Source organism: Mus pahari, chromosome 4 (assembly GCF_900095145.1).
Source record: "Mus pahari chromosome 4, PAHARI_EIJ_v1.1, whole genome shotgun sequence".
Lineage (NCBI taxonomy): Eukaryota > Metazoa > Chordata > Mammalia > Rodentia > Muridae > Mus > Mus pahari.
The window spans coordinates 143,801,627-143,813,234 of record NC_034593.1 but is presented as its reverse complement, the minus strand read 5'-3'; the positions used below and the strand labels follow the sequence as shown (position 1 = coordinate 143,813,234).

Genomic DNA, 11,608 nt, shown 5'->3' with positions numbered 1-11,608 from the left:
GGAGAGGAGAGGAGAGGAGAGGAGAATCAGCAGGGACCATGAAAATACAAATCACTCCATGGGATCTGGGAAGAGTAGAGAAGGGGAGTTGAAGAGGAGACTGGATAATCCTAATCAGTGAGTACACCTACTGACCAAAGATGTCTGGTGTTGGGGAGGTGCAGAAGGAGAACAGGTCAATGACCTCCACACTCCACTGTTACAGGAGAGATGTGCCTAGAACATTCTGTGATGTCTTCGGATTGTGCAGGGACAACATCCATTGGAGAAACCAGCTGAAGTAAGTTCCCCACAACACTCAACTACTGAGATTCAGGAAAATACTTTGTGGCACAAAAGGGAAGAAAATTGTATCCATTCCTGGCCAAGGGAAAATCTCAAATGTTGGGATAAATTGAGAAATTAGGAGATTTTTTTATAAAATCTGTTTTATCAAAGCCATTTATTTTCTGAGTCTCTTAGCTACTTTTCTGTGTAATTAACTCTCTACGAGTTTGTTTATAACATAATCAGCTTTGCCACATGGAACTTGAAAGCATAGTTACTCATTCAAAAGGATGTATTTTGGATATTTTAAAAGCATTTGGAGATTTTTCTCCAGCCCTAAGCTGCTAATGATTCATTTCTTGTTCACTAAGGCCACTCACTTCCAGGCCACAGATGAACACAAACAAAAGAACAATCTGACACCTGTAACAGCAGAGGGAGTTTGTGATCGACCCCATACATTATGCCTGGTACCTGGCATCAGATGTCTGCTGGTCTCTGATTTGCCCTTAGAAAAACCCCAATGCTCACCCCAAGTCACATAACATACATAAGTCAGAAGCCACATCCTTCTCTGTAAAAGAGAAATTAAAAGTGGACAGGTATGATGTGAAAGGAAACCAGGAGGGAAGAAAATGCTGGGGTTCAGGAAAGAATAACATAACATGAAAGGGAGTACAAGATTAAAGAGAATAAATTGCAAGGGCTGGTAGATACTGTTAATACAGATACAGATCGTGACGTGCAACGCAGAGAAAAAGTATCCATCATAAGTCTTCAAGTGTCTAGAGAAAGTCAAAGGAACACAGGTTGTGGTCAATAAAAATGGCAGAACACCTGCCCAAGGTTAGTCTCGGGAGGGGACTCCCACAGCCAACACTTCATGAAAACAGGGCAATCCATAACTACTTTCTGAACCTTTGCCCTTGCACCCACAGATAAATGTGGTTCTCATCCCTTATCAATGTATCTTCACTATGCAACAGATGGAGATCATCGCAAAGCCACAATCAATCAAAATGCCAATTGTGGAGCCCAGTCCCAATGAATACAGCTCTAGAATACTCCTGCAACTAAGAGACAGGGAGCCTTGTGGCAAAATGGACAGAAGAGTGCAAGAACCAAAGGATTGGGTAGTTTTCTGTTAGCTTGCATTTCCTAGTAATGTTAGAAGTTACACCCATGAAGTATTATCAACATGACTGCCTGAACACGAACTGAATGAGGACAAATATTGACATGTCAAAGTGAACTGGGATAAATAGTTTTTCTCTAAGGAACAGTATACCAATTGGTTATCCAATACCAAATGAAACACTCATAGAGGGAATATTAGACTAAACCAGTTTTATATGTATAATTAAGTTTATATATAAGCCAATATAATTAATGATATATACATATATCCATTTTGTATATATATATAATCCCAAAAGCTAAAGTGTTATAAGAAATTTAAGAATATGGCTCTAAACATATAATGAAAACATATGGATTAGAGAGTATTCTAAGTTTACATATGTTCTTATCAGATTGTGCCCAAGACATGAACTCACACCAGTCATTTCTCCAATGAGTTCTTCTATTTTTAAAGTTGTAAACTATTACAACATGCATGAAGGACCTGACGGTCTAGCATGAATTGAATTGGAGCAGAGAATTGAGTCACTCAATTCAGACAAGAAAGGAGACAAAATTACCTAGAATAACAGAACATGTCTAATAAGAAAGCTTTATGTCCCTAGAGTAATACCACAGCTCCCAGTGACACTGAGTCATGGCCCTCCAACCTGCTTCTCTATGAAGGCAGCTCTTACTACAGGTTATGGAATTCTCAGTCCATGACCATGGGCTTTTCCCTGTGGCACCCAAGTGGCAGGAAGAGAAAAATAGTACATATATGTGGAGTAGGCTCTGTAAGAGGAAGCAGTAGAAAGGAAGAACCAAGGCATCGAAGTCATGCTTCAATTTGTAGTCATGTTTGCCTGAGCTGATCCTGGAAGAAGTTTACAGAGGTGGACGAGTCCCCAAGTGCACATAAGCTGAAACCCTTGTTTGCCAGCTTTCCACTCACAGATGTTCAACGAAAACAACATAAATTAGACCCGCGTTTTAAAAATGCTTCAGTAGCTGTTTGCAGAAGGAAGGAAGACAAGTGGCTATTTCGAAAGCTGATGTACAGGGTCAGAATACTCAACATATGATAAAAATTAATGAGCCGCTAAGATCCAGCTGCAGGTTCGATCAATCCAACAGCGGCATTTTGTTTCCTGAGTAGGACAAATGAGTAATGGCATTCCGTGGCTGGCATGTTCGTGGCTGCGAATGTTATTAATGATTTTAATACATCTTTAAAAATGACCCAAGTCCATTAAAAATCCTTCCAGCTTGTTCTTTAAACTTCTGGAAATAAAGTTTACAGCTGAACATAAATTGCACCAGTAAATATATTAGCGAGAACATTTAATTATATGTTTAGTTGATTGGTCAGTATATCCCCCACAATCCATATGAGAAGACCCTACTTCTCTTTTGCAAAACATCAAAACAAAGACTTTGGAAGTATTTTCTGATGGCACATTTGGGGTTTCTCAAAAAAGGCCAGTTTTCTCACGTTCATACTTTTATATCAGAGACTGTTTTTATAGGCTCTGGCCATCATGTAAATCCTCACGTATGTCTAAGTATCCTGGCTGTTTTCACTGACCATTTTTGATTTCTGATGTACACCCTAAGGTTAATTACCCTATCTTGGACGATATACAGGGTCCATCACTTGATGTATGCATGTTGTGTTAATTACTCTTTTTGTTGTTGTTGTTGTTGTTGTTGTTCTCTTGCATTTATTCTCATGAGAGGGTAGCCATTACAAAATCAGCAACAAAATCTTCAATCAAATCATAGGTCAATCATGAAGAACATCACAAATCGCTAGAGGATATACCTTGGCTGCTGCAGTGTTGCCTAGGACACAGAAAACCCTGAGCTATGTTTGATAGTTAATGTATAAAATCTCAGGCCTCTGGAGAAAATGGTTAGTAGATCAAAAGTTCAAACTCATCTTTGATTATATAGTAAATCAAGCCCGGCCACCATTAAATGATGCCTTTTCACTAAAAAGAGAATAAAAGGATCAGGAAGTGTAAATGTAACTGTTATTCACCAGATGTAACTAACATCTCAGAGACTTACCGCTGAATTAGCTCACACCCTTTCTGGTTCTTTCTGAATGCTGACTATGTGGTTCAACTCCCCTGTTTTGGCTCACAACTCTTCTCCAAGCTGACTGATTGAAGTGGTTATTCTGTTTTTCACTGAATTACTCTGCTTGGCCTCAAACTAATTCTGGCCATCTGTTCTCTTTCTTTTTTTTTTTAAATTTTTTAAAATTATTTTATTAGATATTTTCTTCATTTACATTTCAAATGCTATCCTGAATGTCCCCTATACCCTCCCCCAGCCCTCCTCCCCTACCTACTCACTCCCACTTCTTGGCCCTGGCATTCCCCTGTATGGGGCATATAAAGTTTGCAAGACCAAGGGGCCTCTCTTTCCAATGATGGCCGACTAGGTCATCTTCTGCTATATATGCAGCTAGAGACATGAGTTCTGGGGTACTGATTAGTTCAGATGCCCTATTTATAATAGCCAGAAACTGGAAAGAACCCAGATGTCCCTCAACAGAGGAATGGATACAGAAAATGTGGTACATTTACACAATGGAGTACTACTCAGCTATTAAAAACAATGAATTTATGAAATTCTTAGGCAAATGGGTGGATCTCAAGGATATCATCCTGAGTGAGGTAATCCAATCACAAAAGAAGTCACTTGATATGCACTCACTGATAAGTGGATATTAGCCCAGAAACCTAGAATACCCAAGATACAATTTCCAAAACACAAGAAAATCAAGAAGAAGGAAAAAAAAATGCCTATGGAAAACACCTTTCAGTCCAGGTCCTTTATTTCTGTTTTGTACATTACGCCATGAATTCATATGGAATGGGCTCCACCAGCTCAGGCTATTGTCCATTATTCCTCACACAGTGTGCTTCTCTGGGTGGCACAGGCTGGCGCTTCAGCTGAACCCAGGTGCCCTTTTCTTTGGCTTCCCTTTTCTTCTGATCATTCTCCTTCACCCACTTCAAAAATCTAGCTCTGCTCTTCAAGTGCTTGATGTGCTCAGTGTGCACATTGATCCTCTTGGCCAGAATTTTGCCCTTAACTTGCTTGTTTACAATGAAGCCCACAGCATGCTGGGTAACATTGTAGACTCTTCCAATTTTGCCGTGGTAACACTTATGGGGCATTCCTTTTTGGACAGTGCCCATTCCCTTAATGTCTTCAATATCACCCTTCTTGTAGATTCTCATGTAAGTGGTCAAAGGAACAACTCCATGTTTCCTAAAAGGAATAGTGAACATATACAGAGTGCCTCTGCTCTTTCCTGTTGTGTTGGTCATTTTGGGGAGTTACTGGAAAATGGCTGAATTGGACCATGCTCCCATGAGTATATGGGCAACACAAATTGGACTTGTTCATTTTGGTGAGAGGTATCACAAGGGTTGGGAGGTTGGACATGGAAAAACTTAGAAATGAGTGCTCAGAGTTCATGATGTGAAATTCCCAAATATTTAATGAAAATATAATGGAAAAAAAGAAAAGCTAAATTACATCTGCCATAGGTACTGGAAAACACCAAATTTGCAGAGAAAGATGTTATTGTTAAACAATGATCAACGAAAATGCTGCCCTAGCCTCAAATTGTGTGCAATTGTTTTATTCACAGAGTTTTGGCAGTAATTGTTACAACTCAAGTGGTATATCTGTACACACCCTTCCAGTGAGACCTTCATCTTTCCCATCTGTCTTTAAGGGCATCATAATATCTAATGCTCACACCCACTAGGATGGTCCTCAAAAATTGTTGGTCACAGACCAAAAATGCCTGCCAAAATGCATCTTCATAGTTTATTTACATAATTTTGAATAGTACTCTATTTCTTGTCATTTATCACTTCTAAAATGATTGTAATTTAGTGAGATTATATTTTAAAGCATGTCTTTTAGAACAGCCCTGGTCTACCATGGTCACAGCTTATATTGGTAATTTGGTAAGGTACACAATATGAATTCTGTCTGGATATATCACTAATACTTTTTATTTTCACCAGAAGATCTGGTTTCCACTAGTCAGACTGTCAGGAGGATCAATGAGAATCTCAGGTAAGAAGAACATCTTGTCTCATCTCTACAGACCCAAACAACTAAAGAAAAAATGTTAGTTACACTCTCTTGATTCCTCTCCATTTCCTTTCCATGGGGAGCGGGTTCTCATCACACCACCTCCATGTGACTACATCTTAAATACAGGGATGGCATTCCCTCTCTTTATGCCCAAGGCATCTACATAACTCACAACCAGATGGTGTTCTCAGGCCCTCCCAGTTCAGTGCATTCCACTCAACAGTGTTCCCTAGAATCAGTATTGTTCCGTCTTGTGTTTTCTGTCTTTAGAGTTATTGCCATATGAGAGACACAGACAGCTGGATACCCTCTGCATTACATGGTTTGATTGATCCAACCCTACTCCTTATGAAACACAAACCCCATAAACAATATCTGAGCTACTGTACTGACCTGTGGAATTTGCTTACCTCCCCTCCCCCACCACTCTCTTATGCGTCATTAGAGTTAACATAGTCACATATCTGGCCTCACCTCAGCTTTTGCCTCTGTTACCTTCTTCTTTAGTTTCTATTTTCTCTTGAGTGGATCTAGAACTCACATTAATATGAGTTCTCTTTTCATGGTATGTTCTGTGGCTCCTTCCCTAGCACTGACTATGTCTAGAATGCCTGCATCCCCTGATCATCTGATGGCCACAAAGGGTTTTCAGACATCCAAGGATATGGGTTCTGCTCTTTTGAGTTTCTTTGCTCATTATTCACACTTTGGTTTTATTACCTAGAACACAATGCATTTACCAGCAATGTATCTCCTCATTCATTTAATCCAGTAGATTAAAAATCATTTTTACTATGATACAAGTATCAAACTTTATATTCTAAAATGCGCCTACTATGGGTGCTCACTGAATGACAGAAAATAGGAAAGCTACTGCATTTATAGCATTATTCTACATTTACTACAAAAATAATTTACTTAGGTTTCATTTTGAAAGAAGAATATTAAAACCATAGATTCTATAAGTTAAATATAATACATATGCACCTTTTAGTTTTACTGCAGAAATTGAATTGCAGGTGATATTTCACATATATGAAAAATAAATATAAAATATGAGACTATATAAATTGCTGCAAGATCCAAAGATTTTCACTGTCAAAAGTAGCTTAAATATGTGAAGGATTCACTAATGTGTGATAGTCTTCAAAACACCCATAATTGCAAGTTGAGAGCAGTACTTCCCTATATAAATGACATGAATCACATTTGTAATTTTAATATTCTTAGTAGTCTCATTTAAACCGCAGATAGTGAAAAGATTCAGGTGACATAAATTTTGACAATACATTTTCTTTAGCTCAGTATATCTAAAACATTATTTCAACACACAATGACATAAAATTATTAATGAATATTTCATAACCACTTTTATATTAATTCTGTAAAATATAGTGTGAATTTTAAAGGCATAGTGTAGTTCAGTTCATAATGCCCACAAATTCAACATTCAGTAGTCACAAGTGGTCAGTAGTGTTTCAGAACACTTGAGCAAATAGATATTTCCCAAAACAGTGATATGTGTCAAACAAGTTTCCATGACTTTATAAACCTGAGGTCTACAGGGTATTTAAAACGAGAAACAAAAGACATCCTACTGTGCCAATGTCTCAACCTTTAAGAAGTCTATTCTCTAAGGTGTCCAGAGCCAAGGTATGTACAGAAAGGCTTGTTGCTATTATAGAAGTTTGGGAGTAATTCTTTTTCCCAGATGGCTTCTGATACACACTACGGAAGGGGGAAAGAATTGTTAGAGAATTTCCAGGGTCACGTCAAGGGAGACTGAATACCCAACACAGGGTTCAGGCCCAGAGCAAGGGTCACTGATGTGGATTTCCTGTTGAAGACTCAGACATTATAGAAAGAGAAGTCTTCGGATTTGTTCTCTTGTCTCCACATTGTTTGGTCTAAGGCCTTGCAGCTGGCACTTCTTTCATGCTTCAGACCATCAACCCAGATGCCAGAAAGTATCAAGAATAAAGTAAGCACTGGACAGACAACAGAATTGCAAATTCACAAGAAGAATCTACTTTGCTGCTTGGGCGATCCCCTGGTCATTATCTAGAAGATAATTATCAAAACCAACACATGAGTTCAAGAGAAGGTCCTATAGCGGAGAACGTGAGAATCCCACGGTTCAGGAGAAAAGCCTTCTCTGCTCACCACAGAGCCACATCCAGGCCAGACTAGAGAGGTAAGATGAGACCTTCAGAACAGCACGTGGGTGGCAGCGCTGGATACTCCATGAGAAATCCCTGTGACTCCATGCAGGGAAATATTAAAAAGAAGGAACTGGCATGTTCCTGTGCTTGCGCCTCTGCCCTGGTGGCCTGACCAGCCATGCACTAGAGGAAGATGGCTGACCTGTTTTTATCTCCTGGAGACTCTTGAGTCAGAACTCCACAATCTCTCCACCCAGCTTGCTAGGTTCCCACTGCTGAGTTGTTACCTCGCCAACCCCATGCTTCAAATCCCCGAAAGCCTTTGTGGAACCCAGATGAGCCTCAATGTTAAGGAAAACGCAACACAAACTTAGTTCAGAAACAATGGTAACCCAAACTCTGGGCACAACAACGAAAACCTAATCTTGTAAACCTTATTAAAATCTGATTCCTTCAGTGGCAAATCCTTGTGGATCCTCCATTATACCAGGAAACTCTAGTGCTGTAATCGTTAGGTCATAATCTTGAGATTATGCTTTCAGTCAAGTTAGCCATAAAGACCACATCTATTTTTATGGAGATGTTAGGACCATGCTATGCTGCTACATTTGGGCCTTTGCTGTAATTTCTTTGGCAGTGGCTCTCTACCTTCCTAATGCTACAACTATTTAATATAGTTCCTCATTTTGTGGTGATCCCCAACCACAAAATTATTTTTGTTGTTAGTTCATAACTATAATTTTGCTACCGTTATGAATTGTAATAGAAATGTCTGTATATTCAATGGTGTTTTGTGACTCATATGAAAAGGTCCTGTGATCCCTTCAGGGTTGCAACCCACAGGTGGAAAAATCACTTTGGTTCTCTTTGCTTTATCTCAAACTTGCCCACAGAGATAATTTGAAGCTTCCCAGGGACTTCTGAGGACCAATTCACCCATCACAGAAATCATCGTAGTCATTTGTGGGGCAATGGGCTATGTACAGACAGGCTGGTCTCCAGTCGAGTTGAAGTCTGAACCTGGTAGAACCTGATGCATGGTAATTCCCACTTACATGGGACAGAAGGCGTTCCCTCATGTCTCCTGGACCCCTGGCTCCTGTTGAAGTTACCGCTCCCACAGGAAAAGCTTGTGGCTTTCAGTCATGTACACAATGTCCCAAGCTTCTGACCTTCAGGCTAGACTCCTCCCAGTTACCTAGAGACAGCAAGAAAACAAGCCCACTATAAGAGGGGCTGCTTGGCCCCATCTCATGCTCTCCCTCTTACTCTCTCCCTCTTACTCTCTTTCTCTCTTTCTTACTCTCTAAGCTTTTACCTCTCTCTAAGCTTTCGCCTTTCTTATTCTCTGGCTCTTTTCTCTCTTTCCCTTAGTTCCTCTCTCCCATAGCCATGGCTGGTATCTCTCTCTTTTTATCTTTTTCTCTACCTTTCTACAATAAAGCTCTAAAGTCATAGGCAGTCTCTGTTCATCCAGGCCCGGTGTGCTTGGACAGTGGGATAGGCTTTCTCCTAATGAATCAGAAGGCCTTTCTGTGTTCCAGCCAGGAGCTCTTGCCTGCATGGAAACCTCTCTCCCTCTGCCCTCTTCTTGTATCTCCAATTCTGTTCTCAGTTCCTCTGCCTTATCCAGCATGGGATGCCAGAGACTGAGAACCTTGTCCCGGGGGCTGCCCCTTGTCCACCCCACACCATGTGGGGTCACTGGCTTCACACAGCCAGATGCCCACCCATGGCCAAGTGTAAAGTGTACAGCAGTCCTCCCATGTCCACCTGCTCAGAGCACAGGAACTCTGGCTAGACGTGGGTTCTCTCCCCCCCCCTTTCCCCACACCCTCAGCCCCATAGTCATTATACTGAACACTACCCCTTTCTAATTAGCTCAGAAGCCATCTCAAATTCCCCCACAAGCCTAGCTTAAGTAGCAGGCATCCTCTTCCAAGGCCAAGGGGATCTTGCCTTCGTTATCATTTTCCTTCTCACCAGTCTTTACCTGGGTGAATCTTTAATCTTTTATCCCTCAAAGTTCCAGACACTATAAAAGTTTCAAGAGACAGAACAATAAATAAGAGCATCTTTGCTTCCAGAGGGGCCCCTGCTGTGCCACATACATTCTTCACTCTTGAGCTTTGACCTGCACATTACGGGTAAGTGCTTTCCAGAGCTGAGGCTGAACTCTCAGCCGACCTCTCTCCAGTTTTTGTTTTCCTTGATCCTTAAAAAAAAAAAAATCATTTCTCCTTTTATTCCTGTAAAACTGCATTTTTCTAAATTATCACTGCTTGCTTCTTTCAAAATGATTGCAGTTTGTTTCCTTTTCAGTCCAATTATTCCTGAATGAAACTTGCATGGCAGCAATGCCTACTCTACCCAACATCTCTTCACTTCCGTTCCTAGCTTCTGGCTTAAATCTCCAATAACTTTCCTTTAGCCATAGTCAATATGGCTAAAATCAAATTCCTTTTTACTACAAAAATTCTTTTCCTTTGACATTTCCAAATATCAGTATGGTCCCAGTTACACAACGTAGAAATCTTGTAGTGTTATATGAATATCTGGACTTCAAATCTAAAAGGGTGTCCCCCTACAAACTGCTGCTTCTATTGTCTTTTTTGCACTTTTCTTACAGTTCCAATGTTTGATAATTTAATTTATTATTTTTGTATATATTTATTTTTTGAGGTTCTAATATAATTATACCATTTCCTCCTTTCCCTTTCTTCCATGAAACCTCATCCATGCACCCACTCCCTTTGCTCTCTCTGTCAAATTTGTAGTCTCTTTTAATTGTTGCTACGTGTGTGTGTGTGTGTGTGTGTATAACATGACTAAACATATAAATACAACCTGATTAGTCCACATTTTATCTTTAATCTCTTTTCTCATACTACACATTATATACATACTAGCATCTGACTCCTGAATCTCTAATCACAGGACATGGAGTTGGACACCTTACTTGTGTCTAATCCTTGGGAAAGATTCCAAGATGTTTCTGCTGCTGCGCTAGCTTTCCCAACATCTGACTTCAACGCTTGCTTCTGGTTTAAAGTCTATACTCTCCCCACCCTCCACTTTTCACTCCCACTCTTCTTGACAAGCTACAGGCACAGTAGCCTACTTGGTATATTCCAAACTGCAGCATTTGAATCACCTATGGGAGAGCAATACCCTCTCTTCTCTGATGTGCTGCTAAAACCTTAGCAATGATCAAATGCAGATACTCTCTCCCACAGATACTTCCAGAATATTCAATAACACCATTTCTACTCCCCAGACCAAAGTCACCATATTCTACTTTCCTATAAATTTTCTGAAAATAGAAAGCACATTGTTTTATTTCATTCTAATATTCATTGTTTTATTTTGTTCTAACAATCCATCACAATGCCTTTTAGTCTGTTTTTTAGTGAATGTACCATTTCTTAAAATCAGTACAGCTCCAGAAGCCATGCATTAACAGGCATTGCCTTTCATTTCTTCTCACCTTATAAATTTCTTGTGTATTTAATTGGGAATATCTAATGATCAAGATGCATTTTGTAGCTATCTGCGACAGTTTTGACAGGGATATTTCAAATTTTTATATAAGCTCTGACACCATGTTTCTGCTTCTCCAATGTTATACCAAGATTATACATATTATTGTTTAACATCCATAACATTGAAATATTCACCTTTCATTTGCAAAACTTAACAATTTAAAAATAAGTGTTAAATACCCTTAAATAAATCTGAGGGGCTGGAGGAATGACTCAAGGGTTAAGAGTGTATACTGCTTTTGCAGAAAACACGGGTTTAATTCCCAGCTCCCATATGGCTGCTCACAACTGTAGTTATGGAATCTAACACACTCTTCTTGCTTCCACATGTTCCTGAATGTATGTGGTATACACATATACATAGAGATTAACACACACACACACACA

At 39.7% G+C, this 11,608-nt stretch overlaps 1 protein-coding gene and 1 pseudogene across 2 annotated transcripts in view; both read right to left on the bottom strand.

Annotated features, from left to right (window-relative positions):
• The window catches only part of Negr1 (neuronal growth regulator 1), a 718,441-nt gene that overhangs the window by 469,752 nt on the left and 237,081 nt on the right, over nucleotides 1-11,608 (bottom strand). The gene's annotated exons all lie outside the window — the stretch shown is intronic.
• LOC110320076 lies at nucleotides 4,293-4,831 on the bottom strand (annotated as a pseudogene).